Source organism: Dermacentor variabilis, chromosome 9, assembly GCF_050947875.1.
Source record: "Dermacentor variabilis isolate Ectoservices chromosome 9, ASM5094787v1, whole genome shotgun sequence".
In the NCBI taxonomy this organism is placed as follows: domain Eukaryota; kingdom Metazoa; phylum Arthropoda; class Arachnida; order Ixodida; family Ixodidae; genus Dermacentor; species Dermacentor variabilis.
In genome coordinates, this window is record NC_134576.1 from 121,543,511 (window position 1) to 121,565,960 (window position 22,450).

At 49.4% G+C, this 22,450-nt stretch overlaps 1 long non-coding RNA gene across 1 annotated transcript in view; it reads right to left on the reverse strand.

Moving 5' to 3' along the window:
• LOC142557394 (uncharacterized) overlaps positions 1–18,314 on the reverse strand; it is a 64,154-nt gene extending 45,840 nt beyond the window's left edge. Inside the window, exon 1 of the long non-coding RNA XR_012822766.1 lies at positions 10,546–18,314. This is a non-coding gene — a long non-coding RNA (uncharacterized LOC142557394). The remainder of the gene's footprint in view (positions 1–10,545) is intronic.
• Between the last annotated feature and the right edge of the window lie 4,136 nt (positions 18,315–22,450).

The following is a 22,450-nucleotide window of genomic DNA, read 5'->3' on the forward strand; positions in this document are numbered from 1 at the left end:
TTCACGTTCGCTTGCGAGAAAAATGCATTGGTTTTCGGATTTAGAAACGCGTGGTAGATACCACATCCCAGCCTATTTGGAGATCGAAGGTCTCACGAACTCCAAGTAATCCAGAACAGTCCAGTGCACCGAATGTCCCAAATACAATATAATCATGGAAGACTGTTGTCGTGACGGCATCTCCTATAACCTACAGGGCGCGATAAAGGATGCCATACAAACAACCACGCATTCGCATTTGAAAGGTTTTTCACGCACCGATTTCGATATCAAGCCGGTGAAACTTCGAGCAATTCGCCGTCGTGCGGAACGAAGATATAGACGCACGAAATCCAATCACGATTTGAGATTGGCTAGACGAACACAAAAGAAAATACAGCGTCACATGAACACGCTGGCTTCGCGACAATGATCATGGCCTTCGCACAACCTTTGGTCAGCTCAACCCGTTTAAATCTCTGGCACTCCATCTACAATGTAGAGATATTGACGTCGCTGAATCTTTCTGCAGAAAGATTGCTGGCGAAGCAAATTCCTATGGAACGGGCACGGGAGGGCTCGGCCACCCACTGTTCTCACGCGATCCCCGCATGGAATGCCCTTTTTCTATGGAAGAGCTAGAAACTGCACTGGCTTTGTGCAGGCGTTCTTCGGCGCCAGGACCTGACGGCATTACATACCGCGTCCTGTGTAACCTAAGAGGCCAAGCTCGGGAAGGCGCTCTTGCTCCTGTACAACGACTCCTGGCAGCCGGGTACGGCTCCGCAAGAATGGAAGTCAACTCGCCTCAGTCCGCTTCTCAAAGCTGGCAAGTCGCCTCTTCAGTCACCTGTTCAGGTTCCTTGCAGGAAAAATTTGGGAAGTATCTATACATGCTATGTTATAGCTGTACATGGCGTTGTTCGTTGGATTCCTGCGGTACAGCCTGCCAGCAACATCCAACACCTGCAAGACAAACCTGCGTGCGATTCAGAACATTCAAGCCGAAGCCCTTAAGATATGTATTGGCTTACCACGCAGTGCAACAACGGCTGAAACCATTGCCTTTGGGCAGGATTACGCAATCACGACGCACATTACCGTTGAGACAATCCGTATGCATCGCAGACATCATTCTAGGACCCCGTCCGACCACCTGGCAAGCCTCACTGCTGCAAGGCCCTGCTCGATATTTATCGCTACTGTCAGTGCACATCGTGCGTCGTTTTCTTCAGGGTACGCACCTGCGGCCAAGCCAGTGTTTCCTCCGGGGTGTTTGAGCCGTCCACAAGTACATATAATGATTCCGGGACTACAGAAGAAGACAGATCTATCGGCCCCTGCCCTAAAACAGCTGAGCTTACTTTTGCATGAAAAGTACAGCAACCACGTGCACATCTATACCGATAGATTGACCACGTCGTGCAGTTCTGGTGGTGCGGTGGTTATACCAACGCGAGGAATGACACTGCGGTTCAAGACACCGCATGTCATGACCTCAACGGTGGCAGAACTAACGGCCCTGCGTCGTGAACTGGAATTCATTGATTCTGAAAGACCTAGAAAATGGGCTGTGTTCTATTATTCAAAACCGGCATCACAGTGCACGTAGTCAGTTCTCCGACGCGGATGTCATGACCAATTGACATACGAAATCGTGAAACTTTACCATCACGTCCAACAAACAGGACACGAGGTTGTTTTTCAATGGCTACCTGGCCGTTGTGGAATCAGTGACAATGATTCCGCCGATAACGCTGCTCGCACAGCACATCAAGAAGAGCACAGCGTTCCATTTGCGCTTTCGAGGACAGACGCCGCTAGGTAGCTTCAACACCTGGCACGCAGTCTCTCACTGACCTAGTGGAACTCGCCAAACTTACGACTTACACGATTGCATCGATTAAACCCCTCACTGCAACTCCGACCTCCACTCGGACTTCCTCGAGGTGAAGCTACGCTTATTTGTCGCCTCTGGTCAGGAGTTGCCTTCAGAAAGCATACATTAAATAGAGTGACCGACAGTGCAGCATGCGAGGTCTGCGGCTTCGAAGAAAATATCGACCACCTGCTGTGGCACTCTCCACGATATGCCCCACAAAGACAAGAACTTGCCAAAGCTCTCCAAAAACTGGACAACCGGTCGCTTTCTGTGCAGGTGCTGCTGGAACACCGCCCCCATCGCTCGGCGGCTCATAAAGCAGTGAAGGCGCTTTTGCGCTTCTTGAGGGCGATGGGCTTGTGTGACCATCTGTGACTAATAATGCAATTTCTATAAGACCACACGCGTCAGCGAACTCACCACAATTTCCTTCTTCCCTTCCCTCCTATCTCTCCCTGTCATCTTTGTTTCCCCTTTCCCATTCACCGGGTGTAGGGTAGCCAACCGGACGTTATTCTGGTTAACCTTCCTGCCTTCTGCTTTTCTCTTCCCTCCTTGGTAAAGATTAGGCGCGAACTTCAAATACTTTTATTGAACGCTGCAGAAGTTCGGAAGCAAGTTTTTAAAGTGTCTCCGAGAATTTTTGTGGATGTTACCCACGCAACATTTTCCTGCGTTTCTTTTCTTGTTGATATTTTGTACGAATGTGCCCTTTAAGGGCAGAATTAAAGATGAATAAGTTATTGTAACTATCTTTCATGTCGAATGGTGTTTGGGCATTGAGAGGTTAATAATGTCGGTGTCTAAGCAAGACAACAAAGTCACAGTCACGCCACGACTTCTCAGTTGATTAACAGCGGGCGAACAAGGCAAGCGCTGAGCCATTGTTTCGAAAATGGATACTTCACATCCTTCATCGCCCACTTTTCATCAGTCAGGTGGGCGGTGTTAGTTTCTATATGAGCAAGATCATGCGATTCTTATTTCATAAGTTATACATAGGTGAAGTAAGATTATTTTTTGTATGCGGTTATTGATGACAGGACTGGCACTCGACCGGGTCAAAGCGGGTAAGGTTTGCTCTAATTAGCAGATTTTCCAAGTGAATTTCCAATTTTCTTTCTCGTAATAGCAGATAATAACAATAACTTGAATCACTTATCGGGACAGTAAAGATTAATACGCAGTGAATAAGGCAGGTAGTGTTTTCTTTCAATCACCTATATCAAATACTTTGATGCGTCAGAACGGATTGGAACAAGAGAAAAACACATCATTCCCTTTCTTGAACTTCGTGTCGTATATTCAACGTTAATGACGTCACTGGTGCCAAAGTATCTTTTCGTTCAAGTATAGGAACAGTTCTTACTAGGTTAGTTCTTTGGTTCATTTACAATGCAATATTCGTCGCCAATAATGTAAGAGAGAAGCATAGACGTCAGGATTAATGACGCCACGACGACCTCTAACGGCTTTCTCTGCAGCAGAGTAACGGCTTTCTCTGTTCAGCTTTCTCTGCAGCAGAGTACAGGCACCCCTAGCGGTGAGCAGTGCCGCTACACGATGAGGCGGTTATGACGTCAATCTCAATACCACACGCAGTGGGCTGCGAACTGTCCCGATAACGTTTTTTGCCTTTAATATCCGCAATAAAAATATCTTCGAAGTGCAACCGCACGTGGCATACTGCACTGTACGCGTCAAACAGCGAGCAGCCACATCGGTTGCAGTCAGGCGGTCTCAGTTAACGTCACTTCCGGCAAGCTGTAATGGCGGCGCTTTTTTTTCAGTTTTCGTTCGAGAGAACGTTGATCCATAAATACTTTGTTTAGCGCAATACACAAGACACAAGACAGGTGACAAGACAGGGCGCTGAACGTTGATGTTCACGAATTTTTTTTCTACTGCAGTCGTTCGAGCTTCGGAGAAAACCGGGGAGGGGTTCTACTCCGGCAGCGGCTCTGTATGAGGCTGCCGCTCGGGCCCCATCTTGAAAGCGACCTGCGATCGGCACAGAGTCTAGACGCGCCGAGTGCTGATAGCTTCGTGTACGCTGTGTTCTCGCCGCTTAGTTCGTGTTGAAGCGGGAGGCAGCACGAATGTCAATTTGCACGCCGCTGCTGCCGCTCTTCCTCACGCCAGCGTTTTGACAGAGATCGAGTGCCCGGCTGATCGAGTGAGAGGTGAATCTCCTTGCCTGTGCGCGCCTTATACCATGCTAGTTAAAGAGACACTAAATTTAAACAATAAATCAGTTTAGACTGATGAAGCATTTTTTAGAAACCTTCAGGCAGTTATTTCTAAAAAATAGTTTCATTATTAGATGAGAAAATGAAGGTCCAAAGTATCAGTATTTGAATTTCGCGCCGGAACCCCAGCGCCGGTACGTCAGCGTGACGTCAGGGATTCCAAAGTATGTTTTCGCATTTGGGCCGCGTTGGCTGAATACAGGTTCGCGAAACTTGCCATGTTTAATATTCGGTTCCTTTAGAACACAATGTAGTCAATCTGTACCGCTATATATAATTGATAGGCCCTAGAAGATACCATCAAAATCCAAGATGTCACAGCCCCCAGGTGCGGGAACTTAAGTAGGCGTCGCCACCCGTATATCGTTCTTGCGCTTTTTCTGGCTTACCAAACGTCTTATTGTTGTAAGAGCGGTGTTTTTGATGGTGTAGAACGGTAATTTACTGATGCAGAAGAAATCATTTTTCCCTTTAGTGTCCGTTTGACTTAGTAAGCGAGCGTTTATGAGTTTATACGGCTGATAAAGCTGTTATCCTGAGCTCCTATAGCTGCCTAATAATTTGTTATCGCAATCGATGCTGCGCAGCTGTTGGGAGAAACTGCGATATCGCTATTGTGTTGTTCATCTTTGTGTTACATGGTAGCGTTTCCACACATTGCATCAATATTTCTGTTCCCACTGTTCCTTTCGACAGTGCAATGATGCTGCGTTGTTTTAATTGTCATGTCACAACACCGCTTTTTCCACTCACTGCAGCTAAGTAGTTTTACTGCACGAATTATTTGCACATGTAAAGGAATTGTAATAGTATGGACCATAAAAAGCTGGTTGCGTATTGACGCACAAATATGCAGTCCTTATCGTCTTTCGCGAAGAATAACAATAGCGACAACGATCACAATGATCACCACGATCAATGACTACATCAAAGATAGTTACAACGATGATCATAACAGCATTGATAACCGCGACAATGACTCGGTTAAGGGTCCGACAGGAACCCCTTCGCTCATGCTCGATACTGCGTGGCACAAAAGTGAAATCTCTCCCGAAAGTAATCGGTTGAGATTCTTCTTGTTCTGTGACCAGTGAACATGCAAGCATTTCTTAAGGCGACGTCGTGGAGTCTCCTTGTGGGAGAAAAATATTTGTGCGCAACCAGAAAACAACTTTCGAACCAATATTTTTGCAGAACTAAGCGTTGACTGGATGATTGATTGATTTCTTACTAGGGGAAAGCGGGAGCCATTATAGACGCCATAGTGAGGGTCTAATATTTTTACCGCCTGTAGTTATTCAGTGTTCCCTTCAATAAGTAACAACGGGAACATTTTTTTTTGTATTCCGCCTTCATAGTAATAAAAGCCCGTGACCTCAAGGACAGTGCCACATTTTCCGTGAGCCACCACGTCGGCAGGCACCATGAAGAAGAAGAGAACGCAATGCTTTGTCCGCATCGACTCCCATTTTTTTGGGGAAGTTTCTGACCGGATTTTTTGCTTGTGGGTGCCCAATTTCATCGTCGACAGATTCGTGAAGTTGTGAGCTCCAACTGGATACCAGACTGTTGCCAGTGAGTGGACTTTTTTCAAATTTTACGGCTCTTTTCACTTCTACCGCGTCGCCGGTGGACCATAAGAGTTCGTGGCAGGAAACCGCTCCCGTTCTTTTGGCCGCTCGGCGAGACCTCTTCTTATGGAATATACAGTGGAATGGGAGGAGCTACCCCCCGAGGATTTTCTCGAAGATTCCGGCTGGCAATTAGCTGGCCGTAGACACCATTTGACGAAATCGTCGAAAGACAGGCCCGGCAATGGAGCCAGGCCTAACGTGGTGCCCGGGCACAACGATCGTGGCAGGACCGGCGCTGGTGTCAAGAGCCGCATTATTCGTCGTGGAAGAATGCCGCCGCTTCCCAGGGAGGACATCAAAATTGCGATCAGAGTGAGGGGTGGCCTGAATATATCCAGGATAGGCCCGACTGTGGTGGCTGATGCAATCAACACCGCTGCTTGCATCGAAGATTCGAAGCGTGAAGCCGACACGATCTGTCCTCACTATCAACAGAATATCGTCGTGGTCAGCACTCCCGAGGAGGAGAACGCAACCAAATATGTTAAAATGAAGAATATTTTGGGGGCGGGTCGTCTGCACGAGGTAGCGGCATACCGCACGACACCACATGCTACGTGCAAAGGTGTAATACGAGACGTTGCTTGTTGTGACGGGCCAGAGGTGTTGCAGCGCCAGATTGTTAATGTAAGAAACCGCCTGACGCTGGCAGCCAAGAGGATCAAGGACACCGGCACCGTTATTGTTGCCTTTGACGGATACCGGGTACCCAACTACGTCAGGTATGACAATGCGCTGGTCAGATGTACTTTATATCGTAAGCAGATCGACATCTACTACGTTGGCGGACGGCTTGGCCATCGTGCCGACGTATGTCCGACACCCAGCGAAGCCGTATGCAGAGGATGTGGAGCCTCGAACACAGACGAGCAGCATCAGTGCATGCCTAAATGCAGGTTGTGCGGCGAGGGCCCTCTCACGGCAAGAAAGGAATGCAGACAACGCTTTAAAATCCCATACGTCGTTCGACGTCGTCGAAGAGAACGAGCCAGAGCCGAAAGGACCCGGATAAGAAGCCCTATCCTGGATTACCGCGGTGCCGAGCTCCAGTTCCCGGAGCTCGACCAGCATCGGTCCCAGCATACAGCCCCCGAGGGAGGTCGCCGTCACTCCAGATCGCGGTCTAGGTGTCGCGACCGTTCCTGGAGTTTATCCCGGAGCCATTCCCGTGGTCGCTCCAGGGGACGATCTGCTTCCATGGTTCGCTTCGAGCCCAGAAGCCGGTCCAGGTCAAGATCCAGAGCCCGGGGACATGATCATCAGCATCAGGTAGTCCACTTGGGCCACCCCACTTGGGCAGATCAGGGCCGCCCCACTTGGGCAGATCGGGTCCGTGGAGGACCATCAGAGGTGATGTCGAGGTCGCTGCCAGAGCATAATGATAGTTTGGAAAAAATCACAAGATTAGAGCGCGAGAACGCAGCCATGAGAGAGTACATTAGTAGGCTAATGGCTGAGATAGCAGAGATTAAGGGCGCTAGGAACTCGCAACCCACCACTACCGTCAACGCGGAAATTCTGGAAGTCCCGATGGCCGAGGGTAGCGACGGGTGACGATCACCGAAGAAGAGGGCAATAGCTTGTGATCAAAAGAGAACGTGTCCCGTAAAGCTTAATCAGAGGTGCGCGAAATGTCAACCGCTCTCGGCGAAAGTGTGAAACAGTTAGGTGATAGGATCACTGAGATGCAAAGCAAGATGACGACCTTAGACGCAAACACTAACCAACGGTTGGCCAAAATGGAATCCTTTCTCGAGTTTTTTGTGGGCCCGGTAACCCCACCGAACCCACCGATACGTCTTTCTGACCCAACAGCTAGCAAAATAGCCCCGATTCTAGCCCCACCTAGGGTCGGTGTTCAGCTCGTAAGAGATGGCTCCGCCCCTTGAGACATTCCGAATTTGGCAATGGAACTGTAGGGGCTTCTCTAGGAAGAAGGCTCCCCTACAGCAATATCTACGCAGTTGTGAAAAGATGCCCCAGGTTATCTTATTACAGGAAACCCTCTCGCCTGGCATCTAGATGACTGGGTTTTGCTCGGTCGCCGTGCAGTCGGGGGGAGGGGCGTATGTACTCTCGTTAGTAAGAAACTCATTCATGTGACACATGATCTCAAATTGGCTGGTAGCAATATTGAGTATATTATGGTAGAGATCATACCTGGTCGGGTCAACCGAGGCAGCATATATGTTCTTAACATATATAGTAGTCCCAACGAAAAAAGGCAACGATTTAAGGCTCTACTCCGCAAGGCCATAGACATGGCAGGCTCAAGCCCTCTTATTGTCGCAGGGGACTTTAATGCCCCGTTTCATGTCTGGGGTTATAAGTATGATACCAATAAGGGTAAGCATCTCTGGCAGAATGCCATGGATCTGGACCTAACGCTGATCACTGACCCTAACTTTCCAACCCGAATCGGGACATCCACGTGTAGAGACTCTACCCCCGATCTCATCTTCGTCAAGAACGTGACTGAGGCCAAATGGAATAACTTGGCTGAGAACCTTGATAGTGACCACTATATTTGTGAGGCCCAGCTTCCTATCGTGGGTAAAAAACAGCGCGAATTCTCGTACACTGACTGGGATAAATTCCGCAAGCTTCGGGTGGAGAGGCATCCCTCAGTTTCCGGGCATACCATAGAGCAATGGATGGTTCAGGTCCAAGAGAACGTTCGGCGTGCAACCTCTAAGGTCTGCACCGACCTTCCTGTTGAGAAAATGGATAGCAGATTAGCCCATCTGTTAGAGGCCAAACAGTCCAAATGCGCAATGGTAAAACTTGGAGCTTGCTTAAGCATCTACTTAACGAAACCGATACTAAGTCTAATCAGAGGCATGTCATTGGTAGAGCCATACATGAGGCCGCACTAATGACCTCTGAGGATGAATTAATCCGCACGCTTGCTAACAAATATCTCCCAGTCGGCTCAGGGCGGTCTCCTGTACATCTCGATTACCAAGGCCAGGCCAATTCCTACCTGGATGCAGAGTTTGGCGTTGAGGAGATTCGTAGGGTTCTACATGGACTCAATGGTAGGTCCACACCAGGGCCGTATGGCATCTCCAACAAGGCGTTGCGAAATCTGGATGAAAAATCAATCGCATACCTCACAGAGGAGATTAATGAAATTTGGAGGAATGGAACCGTCCCATTACCTTGGAAGACTGCTCTCGCAGTACTCATCCCCAAAGATGGCAAAACACCTAGCGTTGACAACTTGAGGCCCATCTCGCTTACATCTTGTGTGGGTAAGGTAGCGGAGCACGCGGTCCTGAATCGAATCTCCCGGTTCCTGGAGAATAACGACATTTACTCCCATAACATGATAGGATTCAGACCAGGCCTATCCACACAAGATACCATGAAACTGATTAAGCATCAAATCATAGACAACGACTCTAGCGACACTCGAGCCGTTTTGGGACTTGATCTTGAGAAGGCCTACGACAGCGTTCTACATTCGCATATCCTAGCCTCGATATCTCGGCTCAATCTGGGTGAGAGGTTTTATAACTATGTTAGATCGTTCCTCTCGGATAAGAAGGCTACCCTCCGGGTGGCCGATCTCGAATCACAACTGCAGGAACTTGGCGAGAGGAGCACACCACAGGGGTCAGTCATTTCCCCTTGTTTATTCAATATAGCCATGGTTGACCTAAGCAGAAAGCTACTCGACATTGAAGGCATCAAACACACTATGTATGCTGTCGATATAACTATATGGTGCACAGGAGGCAATGACGGTCAGGTTGAGGGAGCCTTACAGGAGGCAATAGACACTATTGAAACCTATCTCGAACCCACCGGTCTCAGATGCTCCCCCTTGAAGTCGGAACTTTTGCTGTATAGTCCCAAGAAACGCGGTCCAAGGCCTAAGGGATGGACATCGTTAGAAGAAAGAGACATTAACTTATGTACAAGAAACGGTTGTCGTATACCCAGAGTCGATTCAATCAAGGTCTTGGGCATGATCGTTGAGTCAGGGGGTACAAATGGCAAGACAATACGCAAGCTAATTGCTAAAACTGAAAGTGCTGTTCGTTTAGTTCGGAGAGTATCAAATCGGCATCATGGACTGAAAGAGGATAACCTCATTCGACTAATGCATGCCTTCGTTCTGTGCCACTTTAGATACGTGGCAGCCATGCATCGATGGAAACGGGCAGAACGGAATAAATTGAATGCACAGCTTAGGAAGATTACCAAGCGGGTTCTCGGGTTACCCGTATACACTTGTACAGAGCGCTTAATGCAGCTTAGCATTCGTAACACTCTTGAAGAGATTGCAGAGGCGCAGGAGCGCGCACAGCTAACTCGCCTTACAAAAACGAAGGCAGGGAGATCCATATTGCAGGAACTCGGATATCACCCCGATAGAGTAGCGGAGGAGTTCTCTGACGTTCCTCCGTCGATTCGTGAGAACATTATGGTCGCGCCAATACCTAGGAACATGCACCCCGATCATAATCGCGGTAGAAGGAGGGCAAGGGCGGCCAGCCTCCTTAGGCAAATACACAGTGATCAGCGACAGGTCAGCTTTGTGGATGCCGCTTCTTGTAACGGACGTCGGGCGTTCACCATCGTCACTGTTGATGGTCGGCAAGGAATCACCAATGCTGCCTCGGTTCGGACGAGGGACTCCGAAATAGCTGAACAAATGGCTATTGCACTAGCCCTGCTGGATAGCTCACGGGATGTCATCTATAGTGATTAAAGACCTGCAGTCAGAGCACTTGAAAAAGGCACCGTTTGCAAACAGGCCCTCAGACTTATTGGGGGCAAGCCAATCACTCACCACTTCATTTATTGGTTTCCGGCACATCAGGGTCAGATAAAGGGCGCTCCTCCCAACCTCAACGAGTCGGCTCACGGGTTCTCCGCAGCCCTCTTCTGGCTGACCAACTCTGGGCTGTCCAGCAGGCCCACGATGCGGCCGAGAGGCTCGGCCTTCCGGTTCCCACGTGGGAGCGGCCCGCTTCGTGAAGACTCACGATCTGCAGGACCTTCATTAAAGCTTTAACATACCATACCATACCACTTCGGCAAAAATCTTTGGCAAACTTTAAGCCGTGCTCAACGCCTGCGATTGCACACCCGACCTTATGAGTAAAAATAATGCAGTCTTATTTGCTTTACGTTGGGCTAGTTGGAGCAACATATTGTGCTTGTACAGTCAAGAGCAAATGTCTAGAAACCACAGTATAACCGAGAAATTAATTTTGTTTTTCTGGGTCTGCCGTGCAACCTGCAATCGTCTTCGTGTATTATGCTGGTCTAATAGGCCGACGTAAGTTTTCTTACTCTGACTCCGAGTTTATACCTATAAGCTGCGAACAAAAAAAAAAAACTTTCCGCGACACTTGCGGATCTAAAGCGTTTGCGCGAGTTCGTATTGTCTTCCCTCAAGTCCTTCCAGCGTGGCAGTCTTACTATTTCCTTTCTTATTTTTTAAAGAATATGCAAGCAGTCTTTCGTAATCCGTTAATCTGGGTCACGCTTCCTCTGTGCACATCTTTTCTTTCAATGCGCGCGGCTGACATATGCGCTCGCTGCAGCGTCCTTCCGCGACTGGATGCCGCCGCCGCGCCTCAGATGGGGCCGCAGCTGAAACGAAACAGTTGCCGTACGTCAGGCGCATTGTTCGGGAACCCGGCGCGCGTCGGAGTCGTAGACAATCACTGCCTAGTGCTCCGGACCGTTGCGTCACAACGACGCCAGCCGCGGCCCGTCGCAGAGATGCCGCAACGCTTTGCCGAGTTAAAGCGTACTGTGTACACGTGTACGTGGCTTCCCTCTCTGGCTGGCGTTACTCGGACGCGCTATATATAGGGCAAGATGCCGAGCCCGCCCGCGACCCACGCGACTGATGACCCTGTACGACACGATATGTACCGTATCATGTGCGGAAAGATTGCAATCATTGCAAACAGGAGTTATAACGAAGGCTTGTGGGCTTGTAACTTTGTAATACATGTTATGCCATACCCTTATTTGCTCCAAAACCTTTATCTCACCCCCCCCCCTTTCCCCAGCCACCTACCAAACTTGGAATAACTCGGAACAACTCGAGTGTCAAAGAAGAAAAAAAGCGCTAGCTAAGTAACCAGAGAAGATGGATCAACACGCGACGTTCTGTTGCTTCGTCTTCAGCGCCAACTATTGTTTCGCCTTGCTGTAATCCTGTAGCTATAGCATTAACTTTCACAATGTTGCTAAACCAAGTAGCCCAACTTCGCGTCCTTTCCGGTGTCCACGCTGTCGATTCTTATTGTCCCGTTAGTTTGCACTGTTGTTGCTCAAACTACACTGCGTCAACCAGTCCAATAACGAACTTTATTGAACGCTAAACTGCTATACAACGCTCGCGTCAGTTTGTTCCTAAACCTTCAAGAATAAAATGCTTCAACGTCATCCGTAGAGGAGCGTGAAACTCCGTCCTTGTCTCGGACACGAACCAGCGGAGATAAGCCGCGTTTTATATCGACCAATTTGTTACGATCCGATTCACATTAAATTATTTGCACCCTGCGTTATAAATTCGCACTCCACGGAACCGCCGTTATCACCACGATGTACAGCGCCAGTTTGCGCTGTAGATGAAAAGTAAAGATTATAAAATCAGAAGCTTTGCTACAAATTAGGGACGCTGGTTTGGCGATTGGTCAGCGGGCCATGTTAGCATGCGTGAGTATTGCCGCACACTGATTTCCTCCACCCATCGAAAGATGGCGGGGGAATCGGTGTTGTTTAAGTCCATGCTCCATATGGTAGCGCCGTCTCAATTTAACATGCGGATCGTAAAGTCTATGCTTTTCCTGGTTTAATTAAGCGGGAGCGATTTCGGGAGCAGGAATCACGTCATAGGCGCCCAATTTTGGACACCACTTATGAGCAGACGGGCGGGTGAGGAGGGGGGAGAGGGAGTTTGGGGACAATGCTGGCACGTGTGTCCCGCTAGAGGATAGATTTTCAAGGAAGGAGGACATAGTCGGAGTCAGCGGGAAAGAGGATGAGTTACAGGTGGCAAGAAATAGCGAGCATTACAGTCCGCAAGGTCCTTGTGGTTCTGACCACGAGGTTGTACCCAGGAGACAATGAATATACCGGATACTTTAATTTTCACGGGCTTCAATGTACGTAGTTCGTTAACACTGCGACCACGCAGCTCGGTCTGTGTAATCTCCAGCTGTACTATAGCAACAACGAAGAACCATGTCTTGTTGAGACACGATTATCGGCAAGAACATGCCCATGAAGACAGCTGAGTTGACTTTCGGACACGATTCACTGGCCATCAAGATATGCGCCTTTGAATACATGCACCCGATGACCACACACATTTCTTCCTTCAGTTATCTTAGGTGTTGCAAGTTTTGCGAGATGGTGCTGACAGTCTGTGGTAGTCAATGTTTCTTCTTGTACATGGACTACGCTCTAGCCATGACAGTGCCTTGAATGTGCTGTCTTTGTCCACTTCTTCCAAAGAAGCATCCGCGCTTGTTTTGTCTTGTTTTGCTTTGATTTGCTTTGCTCTGCATTGCTCTGCTTACCTGAAACAAAGCAAGCAGGCTCTCCCAAAGCAAGCAAAACCGCTTGTTTTTGTTTTGCTTGCTTGCTGGAAGCAACGCAACGGAAAGCAAGCGAGAAAGCAAAGCAAAGCAATACAAATCACGCAAGCTTTGCTTCACGCAAGGAAGCAAGCATTTCTTAAAGCAAGCAGGCAAAACTGCTTCGAGTGAATGTGTGTTGTTTAATGGCGCAAGGGCCAGGTATGGCCAAAGAGCGCCATGCTAGTGTTAATGAGTTCGCAGTGGACTGATGAGTTCTGTGAAGGTGAAGTGACGTGACTGTAAAGGGACCTAAAATAGGTGCTGTGAATTACATAAAACATATGTAAAACACGGGGAAGATGGGAGATGGAGATTCAAGACAATGAACATAATGAGAACAAGGTGAAAGCAGGAGCCAACATTTCGACAAGTGGACTTGTCTCGCGCGCCCAAGCGTCGAGAGGTAGAGAAGATATAGGAAGGCGAGACTATAATATTACTCTCGGAACTCAAGAATGCCTTCGCCAGCATGCAGGCTAGCTTAGCAAAGGTCCAGGAAGCTATAGCGCACCCCAAAATGGGCTTAGGTGCACTCAGTAAGCGCATAAGCAAATTGGAGGAGGTCGATGTAAGGAGAGAACCTAGGCCGGCTGCTTCGCAGGTCGCAGGATGACGTCATGTACTAGCACCACCGACCGAGGGTACGATCCTCAGGGCCGCTCAATCCTCCCCTCGGCCTAAACATGGATAGTGCGGACGAGAACTTTAGTATCCGGCAATGGAACTGTGGAGGGTTTCCCAACAAGAAGCCGTTTCTGCAGTAATATTGAAGAACCCTCGCAAATAAGCCCCAAATCATCGCTATTCAGGAAGTTGCAACTAGTACTCCTATCAAACTCGCGGGCTATCTGGTATACTATCATCACATTCAGGAGGTAGGGAGTTGCTACCCTCGTCAACAAAAGGTACTATTGCCTCTCTCGCGACCTCGGCGCAGTCGGTGATGCCATCGAGTACGTCATGACCGAAATCCTCATGAATCCACCCAGAAAGGGCCTCAGAAGAAACAGCCTATTTATCCTCAACGTACACTGCAACCCCAGCTATCGCAGATCGAGAGCGAACTCTCTCCTCAGGAGGGCCATCAGCCTGGCCGGTGGGCATCCCCTTGTCAGGGATTTCAAAGCCCCACACAGGGTGTGGGGTTACACCCATGACACGCCCAACGGAGGCGAGCTGTGACAGACTGCGATGGGAGAGGACTTCACCCTTAGCACCGATAAGGATTTCCCCAATAGGAGAGGCAACTCCACATGCTGAGACACTACCCCAGACCTCCCTTGTGTCAAGAACGTAGGGGAGGTCAAGTGAGTCAACACGGCTCTCGATCTCGGAAGTGACCACTACGTAATCGAAGTCTCCCTCGCGATTGTCCGCCGTAGGTCGAGGAAATCCAAATGGTTCGACTGCGACGTTTTCCGAAAGCTCAACGCCGAGCGCGCACCGACGGCCTAGACAGATTTTGAAGGCTGGTTCAAAGGGATCAGAGGTGAAACCGCGGAGGCAACGAAGGAGGCCGTCACTGGCTTCGACGTCGACAAGATGGATAGCAGGTTGGCTAACCTGCTGGAAACCAAGCAAGCCCTCCTCACGAGATGGAAGGGGCAGAGGCATAACAGGCGGCTCATTGAAGGGGCTCTGCGAAACCGTCGAGGGCCAGCTCAGATCCGGCAAGAGCTGGGGTCTGCTCAAACACCTTCTTGATGAGGGCAGCACCAGGTTCAGCCAGAGACGATCCCTCGCGCGAGCCATCCACTTCGCTACGGACTCTACACCGGACGAGTTAAATGTCGACAGGTTCATAGACAAGTACCTGCCAGTCGCGGATAGCTATGCCCCTACCCATTTCCCAGACAACTCTGGGTGTAAGGTGCCGGAGTTGGACCAGGACTTTACTGCGGCCGAGATCCGCGATGTCCTCTTCTCTTTCAACGTCAAATCCACCACTGGCCCAGATGGGGTCACTAACAGGATGCTCAAGAATCGCGATGGTTAGTCGATCGACTTCCTTACCGAAACGATTAATGAAGTATGGCGCAGTGGACAGGTCCCCACACAATGGAAGACGGCCTGCACGGTACTCATCCGCAAACCTAGTAAAGTACCAGGAATCAACAATCCAAGACCAATTTCCCTGACATCGTGTGTCGGCAAGGTCGCAGAGCATGCCCTGCTCAACTGGTTCACGTTGCACATCGAGTCCATTTACATGTACACCCACAGATTGGTTTCAGAGCCGGCCTCTCGACACAGGACGTTATGCAGCTGATAAAGCATCAGATCGTCGACCACAGCACGGGAGATACCAGAATCATCCTTGTATTGGACCTGCAGAAGGCCTTCGATAATATCTCACACGAATTCATTCTCCAGTCTATTGCCGGCCTTGGGCTCGGGAAGAGGGCGTACGACTCCGTCTGATCCTTCCTAAGCCAGAGAACTGCCAAGCTAAAGATCGAAGCATACCTCTTGCAAGAGATTACCCTCGGTTCACGCGGCACGCCTCAGGGCTCAGTCATCTCGCCAACATTATTCAACATCGTAATGATCGGGCTTTCCAAAGAGCTCACGAACATTCAAGGAATCAAGCATATATACGCAGATGACATCACCATCTGGTGCGTGGGCGGGAGCTACGGCCAAGCTGAGATTGTCATGCTGAGCGCCATCGATGCGACCGAGCCCTTCCTCCGCCCCACTAGGCTCGGATATTCTCCATCCAAGGCTGAACTACTCTACGAGAGAAGACCCAGAGGCGGAGGCCATCGTGATTCGAAACCGGCGTCCGAAAGCGAAATACGGCTTTTCAGTGGTGACGGTCCCCGGTGCCCAAAGTGGACTCGCCCCGAATATTGGGATGTATATCCAGTCTAACCATGCCAATGGCACCGCACTCAGAAAGATCACCACAAAGACGAAGAGTGCTCGGCCTCATCCGGAGGATCGCCAATAGGCACCGGAGGATCAAGGAAGACCATCTCATTGGCATATACATCCTTTTGTGCTCTGCCACCTTTCATACTCGGCGGCCATGCATAATTGACATGTTGCAGAGAGGAACAAGCTCGATTCCCTCATCAGAAAGATCTTTAAGCTTGCCCTCGGCTTACCTGTAAGCACTCATACCGAAAACCTGTTCGAGTTCGCAGTCCACAACACGCTCGAAGAAATAATCGAGGCACAAGAGCGCTCACAGCTGCTCAGGTTATCCGGCACCCCGGCGGGCTTCCTCGGCACTTCCCTCGGGCTTCACCGCTGCATCTAAACCATCGATACCCCCTTGGTGTCTGATCAGCTCTGCAGTACATCTCAGTGTACCGAGAATCGGGGAGAAGTATGAGCTGTCGTCACCTGTGCTGAAACAACTGTGTCTGTTTCTTCTGCACGAGAGGTATGCGGACAGTGTACAGACTTATACTGATGGTTCCACAAAAATCCAGTGTTCGTCCAGTGCTGTGGTTGTCCCAGCAAGAGTAATTACCATCAGCTTTAGGACTGACCACCCAATGACATCGACATATACGGAACTAGCTGCTCTTCGCGCTACACTTTGTTTCGTCAATTGGAAACCACCTCAACAATGGTCAATCTTCAGTGACTCAAAGGTAGCCCTACAATCTGTGCTATCAGCTCTGCGTCGCGGGCCATACGAACAGCTCGTATTCGATATTAGATGCCTACTCCATACATCACATGAGAAAGGACACCACGTGACGTTCCAGTGGCTTCCAAGTCACTGCGGCGTCATAGGAAACAAAGATGCCGATAATGCCGCTCGGGCAGCTCTTGAAGACACGCAGGAAGAAGCCATACCACTTTCAGGGTCAGACGCAGCCAGCAGACTTCGAGTGCTTGCACATGAGATCACGCTCTCTCTATAGTGCACACCAAGCAGCCAGACCAACCGGAGCAATCGTCAATACCACCTGCCCTCTTTCATGCATCTCTGTATGCCAACTGGACTCCTCCGAGGAGAGACCACTCTGCTTTATCGCTTATGGCTAGGAGTGGCATTCACGAAATCTTACTCATTTCGCATTGGAATGGCCGACAACGCTTTCTGCAATGCCTGTCTTTGCGAGGAGACGTTAGAACACATTCTGTGCGACTGTCCAGAATATAATGTTCAAAGACAGTCCCTGGCGTCCGTTGTAACGCACCTTGACAATAGACCATTGTCAGTTGAAAAGATATTCACATGTCGCCGACAGAAGACATCGCAGCTGAAGGCGACGAAGGGACTACTTCGGTTTCTGAAAGAAACGGGCTTGGACAAGCGGCTGGGACAGTGATGTCACGTACCATGCAAAAGTGACGGACCGTAACTGAAAATGTGTGTGCTGTGCTATGTGCTCTCTCTCTCCTCCCCATCTTTCATCCCCCCCATCGTGCTCCCATGTGTAGGGTAGCAAACCGGTTGAGCAAAACTGGTTAACCTCCCTGCCTTTCCTTCTCCACTTTTTCCTTCCTTCCTTCCTTTCGCGGGCCGCAAGGTACTCGACGAGATGGGCCTCAACCTTGTCGACCAGTACGCCTGCGGATTCCCAGAGACATCAGGCCTCAACTGCACATCGCGCCCATTCCCCGCAGTATGCATCCCGCAAACAATGCCAGCAGACGTCGGGCCAGGGGTACAGCTCTACTCGAGCATGTCCGTAACAACAACATTGAGGCAAGCTTCGTGGATGCCGCGGCATATGTCCAAGAAGAGGCATTCGCCCTCTCCAACGTCGACTTCAATTTTAGGCTCACTTTCTGCGCTACGGTATGCACTTCGAAGCCCGTGGTAGCCGAACAGGTTGCAATCACACTGGCTGTGCTCGAAGGTCGAAAAGAGGCAATACACTATATAGATATTCCAAAGCAGCTATTAAGGCCTACCAACCCGCCGCGGTTGCTCAGTGGCTATGGTGTTGGGCTGCTGAGCACGAAGTCGGGGGATCGAATCCTGGCCACGGCGGCCGCATTTCGATGGGGGCGAAATGCGAAAACACCCGTGTACTTAGATTTAGGTGCACGTTAAAGAACCCTAGGTGGTCGAAATTTCCGCAGTCCCCCGCTACGGCGTGCCTCGTAATTAGAAAGTGGTTTTGGCACGTAAAGCCCCATAATTTAATTTTTTAAGGCCTACCAAACCGGGATGGTCTCCTCTTAGGCCCTCCGCATTTTCCAAAGCGCCAAAAGTATCTCTCCCCATTCTCTCACTTGGTTTCCCGCTCACTCGGGGTCGACTGGGTGCTCTCCCTCTAACCCTAACGAGGGCGCGCACGAGGCCGCGCGAGGACTCACTGACCGCGCCGCCTCCGCAGTCCCCCTGCGCCGCGGGGAACACTTGCTCACGTTCAATGACATCACCACACACTACTATCTGTCTAGACGGGTATTTCCCCCTCCCGCACCCTCCCTTAAGCAGGGCGCGGGCGGTAACCCTTCGAGTTTTACAAGCCTGTGCGTACCCTAACCTTGCGGTTCTTCATGGAATATACGCTGAAAGGTTTCCCAGTGCGAAGTGCCCTGCCTGTGGACTAACGGCAACATTGGATCATGTGTTGTGGGAGTGTGAAGCCATCGGCTCCTCCTTCAGCGAGGATAAGTGGGATGCGCTCTTGGGCAGCCCCGGACTCAAGGACCAAACCCTGGCCGTCCAGAGTGCTCGCAATCGCGCCGTCGAGCTCGGCTTGGCAATCCCTCAAGCACTAGCCGGGTTCTCCACTGCGTCTTCTCTTGAGCGAATAAAGTTATTTCACTCATTCACTCACATATGTTACCGAGGCAAATATCGTGAAATGTTATTTGGACAGTTTACCAACCAGACATCGTGGCATCGGCAGACATCGTAAGCTCCTGACTGGGAGCTTACCGTTGTCATCGGAAAGGGAAGTATACAATCAGTGCATTTTACCGGTGCTGACATATGGCGCAGAGACTTGGAGAATGACAAAGAAGCTTGAGAACAAGTTGAGGACCGCTCAGAGAGCGATGGAAAGAAGAATGCTAGGCATAACTTTAAGAGACAGAAGGAAAGCGGTTTGGATCAGAGAGCAAACGGGAATAGACGATATTCGAATAGAAATTAAGAGAAAGAAATGGCGCTGGGCAGGTCATGTAATGCACAGATTAGATAACCGTTCGACCATTAGGGCGACCGAATGGGTACTAAGAGACGGGAAGCGCAGTAGAGGACGGCAGAAGACTAGGTGGTGCGACGAAATTAGGAAATTGTACGGGTGCTAGTTGGAATGGGTTGGCGCAGGACAGGGGTAATTGGATATCACAGGGAAAGGCCTTCGTCCTGCAGTGGACATAAATAGGATTATTATTATTATTATTATTATTATTATTATTATTATTATTATTATTATTATTATTATTATTATTATTATTATTATTATTATTATTGTGATGATGGTGTTGGTGATGATGGTGATGAACCCGTCTGGACGCTTGCGCAGCTCATTTTGACCAAAATGTGCGTACTTCCCATAACAACCTTATGTCTGCATAGAGCATGCAACCTTTCTATATGTAAAATAGCGAATTTTACAACACTGCAAAGTAGTCTACTCGCATCTGTAAACAATCTATAGACTGCGAAAGTTAACTTTTCATCTGGAAATTATACGCCCTCAACGACTGCTATTCGAGCTAAATGTAGCCGCGCCCCTTGCCCCATGTTAGGGATGGCCGGACACCAAGGGCGATACGTCATCCCCTTCCCCTCTCATGGTCGTGGCACCGTGGGTGCTACGTCATCCCCTTACCCTCTCATGGTCGTGGCACTGTGGGTTTACGTCATCCCCTTCCCCTCTCATGGTCGTGGCACCGTGGGTGATACGTCATCCCCTTACCCTCTGTTGGCCGGACCCCACGGTGCCGGAGATGTCATTCACCCGACCTTCTCCCCGGATTCGTCGAAAAGAGGATCGACTTCTCCTCCCCGTGCTCGGTATTGCAGGAGGAGGGGCCCTCTCTCGGTGCCTGTCACGTGTCATCGACGGAAGCAAGATCCCGCCCACACTTGTAGAGAGCCTATTTAAGGGGCTCCGAAATGTACTTTTGATATACTTCATACCTCATGCTCTACTTATTTTCTTTCAACTACCTTTGAATAAATAGTGCAAGTTTCGCACTAGCAAATCGTCTCGCCCCTGCTTGGTCGCCATGATCTACCGGATGCCTGCAGCCCGCCGACAACGCCACGCTACCCAATAAGTAATGTCGGTCGAGTTTCGATAGGCAGGCGCCGCTACTTCTCGGCAGCAGTACGGTACGCTACCCTGGAGTACGCAACACCCATAGCAAAGTTCGCTGAAACGTTGAACCACTGGACTCTTCTCCATTTGTACAATGCATGAAAAACTCTACAGAGTTTCGATAGACGATGATAGCCCTGCACATGGGCTCTTGTCGGTTAGGATGATATTGTCTCGCTGAAAACAACCAGCGCTTGCTTCACCGTGCCCCGATTGTTTTCTCTGGAATGTGCGCTGCCTAACGTGAGGTTAAACTGACGAGCACTCGCATCTTGACGCGACACTTACCAATGGCAGACCGTGTGAGTTCTACAGAATCACAGTACTCTAGCTCCACGGTACTGCGACGGGGATCGAGGCAACCGCTAAGCATAACCGCGAGTCATTTGATGGTTTTTGCGTAACACTGAGATACAGCATAACAAAGACCTACATAGATAGGTGACCACAAGCGAGTAGGTGTTGTTGCAGGTGTGACATTAGAAGAAAAAAAGTGGATTTGAGCAGGCTGAGCAGTGTAATCACACTGCGGGCCAAAATTCTAAATATTGACGGTCTATTGGCCGGCAAGTAGAGATCGATAATGTAATGACATTAGTTCACTCCCAAAATGTACGCTTTCTCGCAATTTTGAGCTGCGTAAGCAACGGAGTGCTTGACTGCAATGCATGCAAGGTGAATGGCGCAGTATTTAAATATCACCCGGTTAAACAAAACACCAACTACATTAAGCAAGTGATTCCACGCCTGAAGTCATTATTGTCGTGAATTTTTACAACGACCATACAACATTGTTCAACTTGACCATGTAATGGAACACATTGACGGCCAAGTTATCACTTACAGTAACTGCGAATTGAATGCATTTGAAGTAGCATGATAGTGCAACTATATCGTGATTCTGCAAAACATTTAGAGTCGCGTAACACGTGAAGGTATATCCACAACCATGCGAATCTATTGCGTACGACGTATTTTGTTTACTTCACTGATATGTTGCGCACAAAACGATGAAAAGGTCACTGGACGAGCAGGTGAGAGAATGGGCAAGGACAGGAAAAGCAGGGAGATCAACCAGACGAGCGTCTAGTTTGCTGCTCTTCAGTTGCGGTGAGTTAATGGGCGATACGAATGCGCGCGAAAAGTGAGGACAAGTGAACAAGTTGCACAAATGTTCGTCCTTGTCTTTTCGAACATTTCTATATATATATATATATATATATATATAAAATCAATGCAGCACAGTAAACAGAATGATGTAACAACTGGCCCCAGATAGGTCTTATTCAAGACAAGGAATGGCATCAAAAATGATATTTTTCTGGGGTTTTACGTGCCAAAGCCACTATCTGATCATGAGGCACGCCGTAGTGGGGGACTCCGAGTTAATCTCAAACTACGGGCTTTTTTTTTAACGCGCCCCCAATGCACTAATACTAACATAAGTCATTGATCGGTACACGCGCGTTCTTGCATTTCGCCCACATCGAAATGCGGCCGCGGCGGCAGGGGTTCGATCCCGCGACCCCGCGCTTCGCAACGCAACGCCGTGGCCGCTAAGCCAGCACGGCGGGTCGGAATAACACGGCAGTGCATGGTACATAGTAATATAAAACATTTGTAGACACGTAGCGTCTCAACTAGGGCCAGCTGAATTTCTGGGGCAGGAACCGTCGTCCGGATGTTGAGCAATAATTAACTGCTCGCTATAATTGTGATGGTCGCAAGATTGCCACACCCCCTCCCTATCCGGTAGTCACATTTATTACCGCGAGAGTACGGAAATTCAAAATGACGTTCTTCAAGATGACGCCTATTCTCCGTGCACGTAAAACGC